The sequence below is a fragment of the Cryptomeria japonica genome, chromosome 6, assembly GCF_030272615.1.
Source record: "Cryptomeria japonica chromosome 6, Sugi_1.0, whole genome shotgun sequence".
NCBI lineage: Eukaryota > Viridiplantae > Streptophyta > Pinopsida > Cupressales > Cupressaceae > Cryptomeria > Cryptomeria japonica.
This window is the reverse complement of record NC_081410.1, coordinates 358,208,287-358,222,779: the sequence shown is the minus strand read 5'-3', so window position 1 is coordinate 358,222,779 and position 14,493 is coordinate 358,208,287.

Here is a 14,493-nt window from a genome sequence, read left to right as displayed (position 1 = left end):
TTGAAGTTTTACATTGCATTTTTCAAGAATTAGAGCAGCAATCCGTACCCAATGGATTGATTGCATTGTTGTTCTTCATTTTTTGTTTTGTACATGTTCTTGTAGTGCTCAAGAAGAAATTTGGTTAGTTTATTTATAGGTTTGAATTGAGTTTTGAATTTTGCAATCTCTCGGCCTGAGTAAGGGTTTGAGAGGCCCAAACACGGTTCCAGCTTGAAGTCCTTTGAGTTCTTCTCAATAGCCCTTGGGAATCAAGCCATGGAACCTTTGTATAGTGTATATAGCTTTTATTTATTTGGAGGTCATTGAAAGGCCAATGAGAATCATTTTCTAGGTGAGCTTAGTCATAGCCCGGTTAGGAAATGAATGAGATTATGCAAGTGTTTGTAGGAATGAGAAGGTTTGGAGTTGCAGAGTATTTGGGATGAACAAGTGATGTGGGTAAGAGAATATGTGTGAATTTGGAGGTGTGGCAGATCAAGGAAGACACCTAACCCTTGGAAAAAGACCAAAACAAGCCCAAAACCACCTAAAACAAGCATTTCTTGGGTTCCATACCTATACGGTCAAACTGAGATTCCTAAATTCATAAATTGGAAAGTTCTTCCAAAAGGGTATCATGATTAGCAAAGAGTTTGTGTGGGTCTTTGGAGAAATTGGGAGAAAATCCACAAAAAATGGCTAGGTAGGGCTAATTGGGGCTCTACGGCTACTAGGCATAGAAAATAGGAAAATGAAGGAGCGATGGGGAAATAAATCAGGCCCTCACTTAAAACCAGTTGATTATCCTTGAAAAAAATCACAAACACCTACTTTAACCTCTGCAAGAATTTGTTATGAGTTTAAGAGTGGAAGGTTGGATTTACCCTTGTGAATCTCAACCATGCTTGAGCACATCTTGATTGGGAGCACTCTTAGAGAGTTAAGGTGTCTAAATTAATTAGTAGACTAGATGAAAAATGAATGAAGCCCACTAGGGCAACAAATGACCACCCTTAAATAAGGAATTAACTCTCTTTGAGGATACCTCCCCATCATAGTGGTATCAGAGTTTCCAAGATTTGGGAGAAGCCAACATATGACATATTGAATTGGTAGGAGAGAATAGCTTAAGGATGTTGACCAATTCAAAGCTAGCAAAGAAGGTAGAAGACCAAGAAGAAGAAAATAGGCTCCTCAAAGAAAGATTGCTACAACTGGAGAGCAAACTAGATGCAGTTGAAGATAAAACTAAGAAAGTGACAGTCAAGGTCAATGAGGGGAAGGGCAAAGAAGTTGTAGAAGAGGATAGGACTCCTAAACTAGACCCTATTCTACCTGAAGAACCTTTCCTTACAGAAATTAAATCCTTAGGATGAAAATCCCTAGTAGGAGTGTCACTTTTGTGTGGAAAAATGGAACTTGAGGTAGTCCTGGAATGGATAGAGGGATTGGAGAATCACTTTGAATGTGATGGAATCAGTGAGGCACAAAAGGTGAAGGTGGCCAAGTCTAGATTGAGAGGGGCAGCATTGACTTGGTGGAAATTTATTCAAGAAGAGAGGCAAAAAGAGGGCAAGAACCCCATAGCTACTTGGAAGGGCATGTTAGCCAAGGTGAAAGAGGCATACATCCCTGAAGATTATGAGATCCAATTGCACAAGAGGAGACAAAATTTGAGGCAAAGAGACTTGGATGTGAGCACCTATACTGAGGAATTTCAGAAGTTGTGTCTAAGATCCAAGGTGGTAGAGGATGAGAACATTAAGGTAGCCAGATACTTAAATGGCTCGAAATGGAATATTCAAGAGGAATTAAGCTTGTTATGCCCCAACACCATGCACAAGTTATATCAATTGGCACTAAGAGTGGAGGAAAAGAGCAAGAAGAAACAAGAACAAAGCAACAAAGGCAGAGGTAGGGGAAGAGATGGCAGAGGTCAGAGAGGTAGTTTTGATGGAAGAAGTGTAGAACAAAGATCCCAAGGGGAATCCAAGTTGGTTGAGAAAAGTGGGGATTCCAATAGCAAGAGCATCTATAGAGGAAGGTCTAGTGGATCAGGAAGAGGGTCCTATTTTGCGACCATGAAGTGCTACAACTACCATCAACTTGGACACTTGGCCTATAGGTGCCCTGAGAAGTCTTCTTCATCCCAAGGAGGTGAGAGAAGATTAAATTATGCTCAAGAGGATGCAGCAAACATGAAGGCATCAGAAGTAAGATTGGATTCAGAGGTTAGAGAGAAGCTCATGATAAGGAGAGTCTTGATCAAAGAACTAGTTAAGGAGGAACCTAGCCAAAGGAGATCCTTGTTCAGAATAAAATGTAAGATCATGGGAAAGGTATGTAGAGTGGTAGTGAATTAAGAATCCATAGACAAAATAGTGTCAGAGGAAGTGGTGAGTAAGCTTAATTTGCCAAGAATACCACATAGTGATCCCTATAGAGTTACATGACTCAACAGGGGGCAACATGTTCTTGTAAATGAACAAACTTGGGTTGAGTTCACTGTTGGAGGTTACAAAGATAAAATCTTGTGTGATATCTTGCCCATGGATGCTTGCCACCTACTCCTAGGTAGCCCATGGCAGTTTGACAGAAAGGCAATACATCATGGAGAGAACAATGCTTATACCTTCCAAAAGGATGGAACCACCTACAAAATCCAATCCATAGGAGACCAAGTAGAGGGAAGATCCAAAGGTCTGAATGTGTTGCTAGTTGGTGAGAAATATTTCATCAACACACTCAAGGAGGGAGAAGGAGTGGGGTTTGCCATTATTGTGAAGCCAAAAGAGGACAGCAAGGAGAAGAAGGTGAGCATTCCTAAAGAAGTGCAGCGGGTTCTAAATCAGTTTGAGGACATCATTAGTGATGGAACACTAGCTACATTGACTCCTCAATGTGCCATAAATCATCAAATTGACTTTATACCCAGAGCTTCTTTACCCAATAAGGTAGCTTATAAAATGACACTGGATCAAAACAGGGAGATAGCCAAGCAATACAAGAACTCCTAGATAATGGACTAATCAGCAAGAGCATCAACCCATGTGCAATACCCACCATTTTGGCTCCAAAGAAGGGAGGTACTTGAAGACTTTGCACTGACTCTAGAGCCATAAGCTGGATTACTATCAGATATAGATTTCCCATCCCAAGAATTGAAGACTTGATGGATTGTTTGGGATGTGCTAAATACTTCACCAAGATAGATCTTAAGAGTGGTTACCACCAAATTAGAATAAAGGAGGGTGATGAATGGAAGATAGCTTTCAAGACTAGAGAAGGACTCTATGAATGACTTGTTATGACATTTGGACTCACAAATGCCCCTAGCACATTCATGAGGCTCATGAATGAAGTAATCAAGGACTACATTGGTAAATTTGTTGTTGTTTACTTATATGGCATCTTAATTTTTAGCAAGTTTAAAGATGGGCATCTTAAGCATATAGAAATTGTCTTGAGTAAACTATGTGATGAACAACTAACCATCAATTTGGAGAAATGTGAGTTTATAAAATAGGAATTGGTGTATCTTGGGTTTGTAGTCTCAAGAGGTGATTTGAAGATGGATACCTCTAAGGTAGAAGCCATAATCAGTTGGCCCACACCAAGGACAACAAGTGAAGTGAGAATTTTCCATGGCTTGGCTCAGTTTTAAAGAAAGTTCACCAAAGGGTTTAGTGAAATATGTGCACCCATGCTTGAGACAATCAAGGGAGGTGTGAGAACAAAGTTTGTATGGACAAAGGAAGCACAAAGAGTTCTGATCTCTTGAAGAAAAAGGTGGCTACTCAACTAGTACTTATCCTAACAAGCTTTGACAAACTTTTCACAATTGAATGTGATGCAAGCAACATAGCGGTTGGAGAAGTTTTGAGTCAAGAAAATAGACCGGTTGCCTTCTTCAGTGAGAAACTCAATGATGCAAAGAAGAGGTATTCCTCCTATGATTTGGAATTGTATGTACTTGTCCAATCACTTAGGAAATGGAGGAATTATTTGATACCTAAGGAATTTGTGGTTTACACTGATAATCAAGCTCTTAGCTTTCTTAATTCTCAAGAAAAGTTAAACCATAAGCATATTAAATGGGTAGAGTATTTGCTGTCATATACCTTTGACATTAAACACAAGAAAGGACAATGTAATAATGTAGTTGATGCATTGAGTAGGAGGTTACTAACAATGCAAGAAGTGCAGCTCAAAAGGATTGGAGTGGATAGCTTCAAGAATTTGTATGAAGAAGATGAAGATTTTGCTGCTGCCTACAAGTTTTGCCAAGGGTTTGGAAACCATTTTTATAGTGAATATGCAGATTACACCTTGCAAGATGGCCTTTTGTTCAAAGGAGGATAACTATGTGTGCCTAAAGAGTCTATGAGAGAAAACTTGATGCAAGAGAAGCATAATGGATGCTTGAGTGGACATTTTGGTTTGAACAAGACTTTGGAACTTGTCCAAAGATTCTACTTTTGGCCTATGATGCAAAGAGATATCAAAAGATATGTGGAGCAATGTGTGGTTTTCCAAAGAGCTAAGGGTACATCATCCAATGCTAGTGTTTATCAACATTTACCTATTCCCAACCGGCCATGGGAGTGTATAAGTATGAACTTTGTGGTTGGTTTGCCAAAAACCAAATCAAGTTTTGATAACATCTATGTTATGGTAGATAGGTTTAGTAAGATGGCTCATTTTATTCCATGCAAGGTCACTCATGATGCCAGCCACATTGCTCCCTTGTTTTTCAAAGAAGTTATTAGGATTCATGGTTTACCTATCAGCATTATGTAAGATAGGGATGCAAAGTTTATTGGTCATTTTTGGAAGACTTTATGGCAAATATCAAGTACTAATTTGTCTTTTAGTTCAGCCTATCATCCCCAAATGGATGGTCAAACTGAGGTGGTCAATAGAACAATTGGGAATCTACTTAGATGTCTAACAAAATAGTATGGTCAAGCTTGGGATCAGATCATCCATCAAGCTGAGTTTGCTTACAATGATAGTGTAAATAGGTCCACCGGTAAAAGTCCTTTTGAGGTGGTGTTTGGCATTCATCCTAGAGGAGTTTTGGAACTCATAAATGTGGGAAAGATGGGACAAAAAAGTGGACATGCCCTAGACATGGCTCAATTAGTGCAAGAGTTTCATGAGCAAGTTAGGACAACCCTATTGGACACTACTCAAAGGATCAAAAACAAAGTGGATGAGAAAAGGAAAGATATCCAATTTTCTATTAGTAACATGGTGATGGTTCATTTGAACAAGGAAAGACTTTAGAAAGGTGTCTCTAGTAAGCTTCAAATGAGGAGTTTAGGTCCTTGCAAAGTTTTGGCCAAGTATGGCACCAATGCATACAAGGTAGACTTACCCGGTGATATAGCTTTGTCACCCATTTTCAATGTGGCAGATTTGGTGTAGTATAAGGGAACACTTCTAGTAGAAGATAGTAGAGTTTCAGAGGTCTCTCAAGCACTTTCAGACTCGCCCTTACTAGCTGCACCCATTCCCCAAGACAAGAAGGTGTTAGATTCTAGAATTTTGAAGAAAACAAAGCATAGCACCTACATGGAGCACTTGGTCAAGTGAAAGCACCTTCCAGCATCAGAGGCTACTTGGATACCTAAGGTAGACTTCTCTAAACATGGAGTTCCATTTTCTTTGCTTCCTCAAGGAGTCACTTGACTTCTTTTCTTTGGGGGAGTATGGTGCAGGAGCACCTAGTTTTGAGTCCAGTTTCTTCATTTTGGTGTGTTTTTTCATAGGTTGGTTTGGAGTGGTGAATAAGAATCTTCTCTTAGGTCTTCATATGTTTTTTTAATGCTTTGGTTGGTTGAATGTCCTTAGGACAATGCATGTGCTCAATTTTGGCTTATAAGCCCTTGTAAGCCTAAAATGGCAAAATCTTGCATTTTGATGAAAAATGCCTTGAATAGCCTTGTTTGGAATAGGGGCATGTTAATGTAATTTTTTTGTCATCCTAGATGGTTTGGAGGAGAAAACAAAGCATGTAAGGAAAAAATGCACTTTTTGGCAAAAGTTGTCAAAGTTGCTTGACAACTTTTTGCAATGTTGAGCAACTTTTTGCATTTTTGAGCAAAGGGTTGGTTAGGAAACCGATGGAGAGTATTATTTAGGACAAAAATTTCATATTAAATCCATGAGAATGAATGTAATGAGTTTTTTGAATTCCTAGAGTTGATTGGAATACAATTTGAGATCATTTTTGAAGTTTTACATTGCATTTTTTCAAGAATTAGAGCAACAATCCATATTCAATGGATTGATTGCATTGTTGCTCTTTATTTTTTGTTTTGTATATGTTCTTGTAGTGCTCAGGAAGCAATTTGGTTAGTTTATTTATAGGTTTGAATTGAGTTTTTGATTTTGCAAGCTCTCGGTCTGAGTAAGGGTTTGAGAGGCCAAAACATGGTTCCAACTTGAAGTACTTTGATTTATTCTCAATAGCCCTTGGGAATAAAGCCATGGAACCTTTGTATAGTGTATATAGATTTTATTTTTATTTTGAGATCATTGAAAGGCCAATGAGCATCATTTCCTAGGTGAGCTTAGTCATAGCCTGGTTAGGAAATGAATGAGATTATGCAAGTGTTTGCAGGAATGAGTAGGGTTGGAGTTGTAGAGTGTCTAGGATGAACAAGTGATGTGGGGCAGAGCATATGTGTGAATTTGGAGGTGTGGGAGATCAAGGAAGACACCTAACCCTTGGAAAAAGACCAAAACAAGCCCCAAACCACCTAAAACAAGCATTTCTCGGGTTTCGTACCTGTACGATCAGACTGAGATTCCTAAATTCATAAATTGGAAAGTTCTTCCAAAAGGGTATCTTGGTCAGCAAAGAGTTTGTGTGGGTCTTTGGAGAAATTGAGATAAAATCCACAAAAAATGGTTAGGTAGGGCTAATTGGGGCTCTAGGGCTACTAGGCCTAGAAAATAGGAAAAGGAAGGAGCGATGGGGAAATGAATCAAACCCTCAATCAAAACCAGTTGATTATTCTTGAAAAATATCACAAACACTTACTTTAACCTCTACAAGCATTTGTTAGGAGTTTAAGAGTGGAAGGTTGGATTTACCCTTGTGAATCTCAACCATGCATGAGCAACCAATGAGCACATCTTGATTGGGAGCACTCTTAGAGAGTTGAGGTGTCTAAATTAATTAGTAGACCAGATGAACAATGAATGAAGCCCACTAGGAAAACACCTGACTTCCCTTAAACAAGAAATTAACTCTCTTTGAGGATACCTCCCCATTAGGGAACTTAACGGTAAATCCACTTCTAGACCCCTTGAGATAATTGAGTGGTAAGAGAATTTAAATGTAGGAAATTTTGATAAATTTTTGTCAATCGATTATCAACCAATTTCACATCTATGTATCATCAAGCAATGTAATTAGGGTTTTTAACCCTAATGGGCGAGCATTTAATGCAATAGGTAAAAAGGATAAAAGCGAGTTTTCACTTTGTTATTTTAACCCTAACGCATACGAGAAAGAATTTTTCAGCGCTTGCAAAGCTAAGAAAGGATTGTTAGCTAATTTTAGTCGAAGTTGCATTTTGATTTGAGTAATCAAGTTGATTTGAAGGCTAGAGAAGAGACTAAGCTGGTGTGCACTTGAGAATTCAACCAATTAAAGGGGCAATGTACGTGAAATAAGGTATTTCTTTGAAAAATCCTGCTTCGAATATAGTTTATCTGGAATGACATCGTCTTCTAAAATAATAGAGAAATTGATGATTACATCTAAACCTATGGAAGTTGTAGAAGCGGAACAAGTTGTGTCTTATAATGCTTTATCACAAGTTCCTAGTGGTGTTATAGTGAAAGGAGATTTGTCCAGCTACATTGATTGCAAGATTGAGGATTTAGGATCATTGTTGATATATTCTTAGTTAAAATCCCTTTGCAATGAAAATGGAAAGATTCAAACAAAATATATTTGGGTTTATGAAAAAGGTTTTCATAACACAACTTACTTTCTTGAAGATTTTGAAGAAGAACATATCCGAATTATTTTGAGTCAAGTGCATGGAGAAAACATGTATTTAGAAAGGACTCATACTATAACCAAGGAAGCTATTCAAGTTGTAACTGGTTTTTACTCAATTGGTGAAGTACATGTGCTGAGGTGTATTTCAAAAGAGATAGTATACACTCTCATCAAATCAACATCTGATAAGTGTTCTTTTTATGTCAATAACATCAGGGACCCAGTGGTAAAGGGGGCAACTATGGTTATAGGCTATCGGGGATTCTATTCTAGCAAATTAAATAGTGTTCCATCAATAGCGGTGCATACTGCTTACCAAGATGATAGCTGAAAATGCTAATTATGACCTATGTGAGGCCATGAGGAGCCAATTATTGTTAAATCTTCAGTCTATCAAGAAGGACAACAATCTAAAGTTTAAATTTTGACAGTTATTGATTGGGGTATTCTTTTATTTCCATAATTTCCTACCGAGAATAGGTGTTCTTGAACGGTCTAAAGATCTACCGGTATCTGCCCAGATTAAGAACAGTATCAAGGTTGTGAAGAACACCTTTTCTGCTGCAATGAACAAATACTTCAATGAATTTTAGAAGAAAATGAGCATGAGAGTAAGATTGCCTAAGGATGTGGTAAAACACTTTGCTAAGGATATTGTTTTCATAGTTACCACTGATTTCTGTTTGATGGAGGCAATTGAGCCTAGAGAAGAAGAAATGGAAGATATCAGTTATGAGATCAACTATGACTTACTGATTGGTTATGCTAATAACTTGTTGGCATCTCCAAAGGATAAAACGAAGGCAAAATTGAATATTGTTGAAGATCAGACTACACAAGTTGAAACCAATATTGTTCCTACCACAAGTGGTAAAGTTAAGAAGAAGAAGGTTGAGCAAGAACCACCAATGAGGAAAAATACAAGAGTGACACAAAGTGTCCAAACCAAAAAGGAACCGACACCTAAATTTTATGCAAAGAAGGAGAATGCATCTAAAAAAAGAGGTCAGAAACTGATTCTCCAAGAAGAATCTGAAGCTTTTGACACTGAGGAAGAACCCAAGAAAATGAAAGAAACCAATAGAACAACTAAGCAAGTGAAGGAAGTGCCAAAGGCAATTGTGCCTTTTGATATTTCAACTTACAAGCCTAAGACTACCTTTGAGAGGACAGTGAAGACATTAGGAAGATACATATTTGATAATGTCAAAGATCATTTTGATTCGTTCAATGAAGATGAAAAGGAGAAAATTATTCAACAGGTAATCAATCATTTGTGTCACTCCAATAGATTACCTCATGATCTTGAAAAGGATATCTCTAATTCCTTGTATACTATTCTTTTGAATAAATGGGAGGAAGCGAAAAAGAAAGAAAAAGAAATCATAGATGATGCATTTGTACAATATTTTCTTGAGTTGTCAAAGGATGAGTTGAATGAATTGGTTGATAAGTACAAAGTTCATTTTGCATACAAAACAAGAAGATTGAAGCTGATCAATGGAAAAGTGCAACCTGTTGAGACTGAGACTCATCAGATTGCTCGTAATATCAAACACATGGAAAATCTTATACATTCCTCCAAGGATGAGAAAGATACAATTGATCGACCTGAAATGGATGAGGAAGAAATTTTACAAGCTGATGTTGTCTATCCTATCAAGAGAAAGGATGAAACTATTGTCCAACAAGTCATACTTGTTGATGTTACTCAGGATAAAATTGATCTATCTAGAAAGATTATTGTACCAGATATGTAGCCACCTGAAATCACTAACTTACAGGTTACTTCAGTTGAGAAACTGACAACTCAACCAAGAGTGGATACTCCACCAGCAAAGGAACAACCTGAGAAACCCCAATCCCCACCGGTTTCATAGGACATTAAGAAGGAATCTAATGAAAACCTTGATACTCAGATCTCTGAACATGAAACAGAGAAAGGACAAGAGAAAGAAATTGTTAAGGTAACATCTTCTGAACTGGTAAAAATATTAGTCATACAGTAGACTGATGAAGATGATGATGACTCATTAGGCATCTCTGGGCCTATAATTGTTGATAAGATGAGTGCATCTAAAATAATGAAGATTTCAATTATCATGCAATCTAGAGCACATAAGAAGAGACTTAAAGAGAAAAGAATAGAAGCTGACACCATTCAAAATGTTGTAGATATTCTATCAAGTCTACTACCAGAAACTGCTACTGGACATCTGAAAACTCCTATTAGAAAACTTGGTCAATTGGTTGTTGATGCATCTGACCAAATTAAGTCACTTGAAGAAGAAGCACAAACTTATGCTGAGAAGAGTTATAGGAAGAGGCATGGAGAGTAGCTTATGAAAGAAATTTATACAGGGAAACTTTCTCTATCTTCTAATAAAGATTTGTTAAGAAAAGCTATTGAAACAAGAGGGAAATATCTTGCTTCTACTTCTAATGTTTCATTCTTTTATTCTAATATCAATAATAGGCAAACTGAAATAGAGCAAGAGCTAGAAAAAATATGCAATACATATGTACCACTCCAAGATTCTATTTTTGCTTTTAGCAAATCTATGGATGATTTGCACAATAGGTTGGATAACTATGATCTTGAGAAGCAAAAAGAATCCAGTCATTGAAGGAATTGAAGAGTCTCCTCACATCCCAAGTGGACATACTGCAGAGAGCCTACAAGAATGCAAAATCTATTTTAGCTACTCCAGAAACCTGTACACGTGATTCCATGGAAGAGTTCTATACACATATTATATCTACACTTGAGTAAATTGAGAATGTGTTGGAGACATGGAAACATGCCTTATCATAGTTGAAGAGGAACTTTAATGTTATTTTTATGAGACTTGTGAATGCATGAATCTTGATTTAGTTTTTCAAGTTTTTGTATATGTAAAACATTTTGATACAAATTTTTCCATATATATATATATAGCTTTTCAATTTGGCATTGTTTTCAAAGGGAGAGTAGAAATATGTATGTGTGTTTTTAAAATTTTTGTATGATGTATGTAGTAAGGGGGAGTATGTGTATATGTGTATAACTTTTTTTATGTAAGCACACTTAGCGGTATTTATGAAAAAAATTTAAGTGTTGCCATCAATGCCAAAGGGGGAGATTGTTGGCTTTATGATGATTGTAATGATTAAACTTCATCATATGTTGTCATTGATGAAACACATACACACACATACGTTCATATTGTCTACCGGTGTGACTTCAAAGTTGTTTATACTACAACTGGTATTCTAGAGGTTTATATCCAACTGGTACATGGTGACAACCGGTATCTATATATGGAAACAACCAGTGGATTTGCATAACTTGGCATCAACATGAGGATCCAATGGAGATTATCATAGGAGCATCAAGGATAAATGATTTATATGTTTAACTCCAACCGGTATTGATTGTTCCAAGCGGTATTCATTGATTATGTGATGAGTTAGCACAAGCCGTGATGAGTTATCCTTATTGACAAGATTTGGCGATATTTTTGTGATGAGTTATGATGAGTTGATTAGATACACTCCACCTAGGTAATTGTGTTATGATTTCTAGAGGCTGACATGAAATCTAAATGTTTAGATATTGACATCACAATGAAATATTTTGTGTGAGAGAAATTGATATGCTATGTGTAAAGGAAGAAATGTTAAGTCACAAAGTATGTTGGTAAAGAAGTGTTAAGTGTGCAAAACAGGATCTATACAAGCAATTTGTGCTACTACTAGATCACATCACCTGTTGTTTTCTAATCACTACAATAGTCAAATCCCCTAACCGAGTAAGCTCTAACAAGCTTCATTGTTCAAATCCTCTAACCAAGTGATCCATTAGTTTGGATTAAAAAATCCTCCACCGAGGTTACTCCTTACAGGGTACTACCTTTTATAGGGTATAACTTTTAACTAAGCTTTGGGGTCTATAACAAGATTCACTCCTAGTAGAGCATTTTGTAGACCCTAACTGGTCAGTTATCTATTACTATAGATAGTTAACTTATGAGTCCCATCTCACCGTGGTTTTTACCTATTTGGGTTTTCCACGTATAAACACTTGTGTTATGGTGGATGTTTTTATATCATTTTTTATTGTATGCATATTGTTTAACAAACTTTTTAAGTTTATCTACTAGTCAGTGTTTAAAGTAGTACTATTTTTGGTGTCATTGATTCACCCCCCCTCTCAGTGCTTTACAAGTCCATCACTCCTTAGTTGAACTAGTAGTAGAGAATACCAGACCGATACACCACATGTCTAAAAATGATTTGAAATAAGCATCACGTGCATCTTCTCTCTTATCCAATACAATAAGATATAAAAAAAATATTTGTCTACAAACTGGGACTCTAGATTCCCATATCACATTCTCCTTAGCCATAAGAGATCCCAGAGAATATATAGCCAAACACACAAGCAATAATCCAAACCAGAAGGGATAACCTTTCTCTTTTATCATTTTAACATTATCTAATAGTTGATTCTTTAACAATTCACACAAATCAAACACACCATCTTCCATAACAATAATGTGCACAACATATATGACAATAGTTGAAGTAGAACCTTCCCTATTTATAAAATAAATCCTATAGGATATACCATATGCCACATACCTCACAATGGGATTAATGATTTTGTCGATCAACAATGTAGTGTAATCACCTATCACACTAGCTAGGGTTTCAACCTCCTGTGTCTTTACTGTCTTCTTAACCAGTACACTCCCATTGTTGCAAATGACAGTGATATCCAAAATAATATCTTTTGAGATTAGATAGGGTTTATCTAACACATTATAGTCATTATGCATATGACTTAAGATTAACCTAATTACTTCCTTATTGTCGAACCATGGAAATTCACTCCACAAATCCTTTCCTTTATGACTTAATTCCTTGACCTTCTACAAATATGCTTCAATCAAACTCCTTTCCATTTTTTTGAGCTTCTTTGTATGAAACTCATCTAGCCGTACCTTTCCCAAAGACTAAAAACTTCTACTACTCGATTATCCAATAATTATTTTTTATTCCAAGATTGCTCTGCTTTTGTACTCTTTGCTCTTTAGATGCTGCTCCTACTCTTCATTTGATTCTTCTTTGCATACTGATGAAAATTATCTCAAATACCCAAATTTAACTTACCAATTTATTTTAGGGTTTTGTCGCCTAAAGATTGTTGGAATTGTGTTGTCATTGATGTCAACCGATATAGGATATTACCAGTATCAGTGACATTGATGTCAACTAGTGCATAAGAGGTTGTTGGCATTAGAGTTTGCTGTCATGGGAGAAGAAATGATGCCTCTGTGTCATTGGTGACTACCTGGTGACCATCTTCATGCAAAAGGAAGAATCGACATGTACTGGTATGCTAGAGATGAAGTATGTGATCACTCAGTAAAAGGGTTATTGATATGGTATTGCATACAACCAAAATAAAGAGACTACATGATGAGCTATTGACTATGATGAAGAGGTGAAATGTTATTTGAATCACATCAATATCGAGTGAAGTATGAGCAGGCCACCGGATTGCTAGTGTAAGACTAACTAGCAGGACTCCCACCGAATGAAGAAGTTGTCATAGGCTAGGTGATAGGTTGATAGAATATGTTGCCTCTGTGTGTTGGATGACATATGGAAAACCACCAGGACATATGTCATGTTGAATATGTATCCTCCCCTCAGTAAAGTCACACTTGTACCGATAGAATGATTCCCTGAGATAGGCAGGTGATTAAATGCAGAGACTGGATATACAAGTGGAAGATTAGGAAGCCTCCAGAGCATGAGATCAGAAATGCACACTGGATAAATAGGTGAAAACAAGGTGTGCTACCATGACAGTGAAGGAAGAATGAGGAGTTGAGATCGTGTGTTTGTCATCTGGACAAACCAATTGAGAGGAGAATCGGTTTGATGAAGAAGGATGCTAGTGAGTATGGGGGAATATACACGGTGATACTAGGATGTTGATAAATGGTGATGCAAAATAGTTGGACGGTGACTAATTGGTGTCATCAATATGTCTCACCAGCAAGAAGGAAAGTATGTTGTCCACCAGAAGACACATCTACCAGAATCTGCATTTGTGATAGTTGACATGTTATGTCAACCGGTGAAACATCAGAGAAGAGACAAGGAAGATAAGTTTCTCACCTGATAAACACAAGTGCAGCAAACAAAAGAATAATGAGAGTTGTTGGTAGTTGCTATGGTTCTGGCAAGTGAACATAATCACAGAGGTGTTTCACTGGCAAAGAAGTGAAGTGCAGAAATAAGGGGTACACTGGCAATATGGAAAAGGTGATGGAAGGAAGGATAACCGGCAAGGTGATTTGTGTCAGTAGGGTTAGTGAACTGGTATGTGTGTACTGGTTATGTGGGTGCTCGGTGACTAAGCTAAACCAATAGTGTAGTGTGCCAAGGTGGATACCAACAATAATGCCATGTAGAGGTGAAGTGGCGAACTTGCA